This window comes from Etheostoma cragini, chromosome 12 (assembly GCF_013103735.1).
Source record: "Etheostoma cragini isolate CJK2018 chromosome 12, CSU_Ecrag_1.0, whole genome shotgun sequence".
NCBI lineage: Eukaryota > Metazoa > Chordata > Actinopteri > Perciformes > Percidae > Etheostoma > Etheostoma cragini.
This window is the reverse complement of record NC_048418.1, coordinates 916846-917963: the sequence shown is the minus strand read 5'-3', so window position 1 is coordinate 917963 and position 1118 is coordinate 916846. Positions and strand designations below refer to the sequence as shown.

The following is a 1118-nucleotide window of genomic DNA, read 5'->3' as shown; positions in this document are numbered from 1 at the left end:
CCCTACAGGTTTCTCTATAGAGCCTCCCCCCCCCCACAGCCACAGCTCCTATGTTGCGTATGTACGCGTCGTAGCGCCTCGGCCAGCATACCAACGGTTCTGATATCCGATAAATCGTTTTTGAGTCATTAAACTTCCGTGATGTCAGCTCGTTAAATGTGAATATCTTCTAGTCTCTTCTCTCCTCCTCCTCCTCCTCCTTTTGAGTTGGGGACAAAACAAGACATTTGAAGACGTTGTCTCGGGCTTTTTGGTAAACACTGATCCACATTTTAGAGACAGAACGACTCATCCAGAACACAACCGACATATTAATAAACTGTTAATCTGTTTTAAAGCCCTTAATGCATGAATCATTTGAAAGAGACTGGAGATGTGAATGTGCAGCTGACGTTGTTCAGGTGAGAAGAGAAGCTGGTGTCTCATCCAGTCAGCAGCATCTGCTCTGTCAACAGGTCTGAGAGCAGCAGCCTTCACCACCAGATGTCCTCTTCACACACACACACATACACACACACTCATGGACAGACTCATACGAACACACACACACACACTCTCTCGCACAGAAACATGGACATTTTCATTTTAGCTAATTCTCGCCCTCTAGTGGCCGCTGCCATCCACTGCACTCTGAAGCAACACACCATTACACTACTACTACTACACACCATTACACTACTACTACTACTACTACTACTACACACCATTACACTACTACTACTACTACTACTACTACACACCATTACACTACTACTACTACTACTACTACTACACACCATTACACTACTACTACTACTACTACTACTACACACCATTACACTACTACTACTACTACTACTACTACACACCATTACACTACTACTACTACTACTACTACTACACACCATTACACTACTACTACTACTACTACACACCATTACACTACTACTACTACTACACACCATTACACTACTACTACTACTAATACACACCATTACACTACTACTACTACTACTACTAATACACACCATTACACTACTACTACTACACACCATTACACTACTACTACTACTACTAATACACACCATTACACTACTACTACTACTACTACTAATACACACCATTACACTACTACTACT

The 1118-nt window shown here is 41.9% G+C and overlaps 1 protein-coding gene across 1 annotated transcript in view; it reads left to right on the top strand.

Moving 5' to 3' along the window:
* The window catches only part of slc39a6 (solute carrier family 39 member 6), a 27562-nt gene that overhangs the window by 20903 nt on the left and 5541 nt on the right, over positions 1–1118 (top strand). The gene's annotated exons all lie outside the window — the stretch shown is intronic.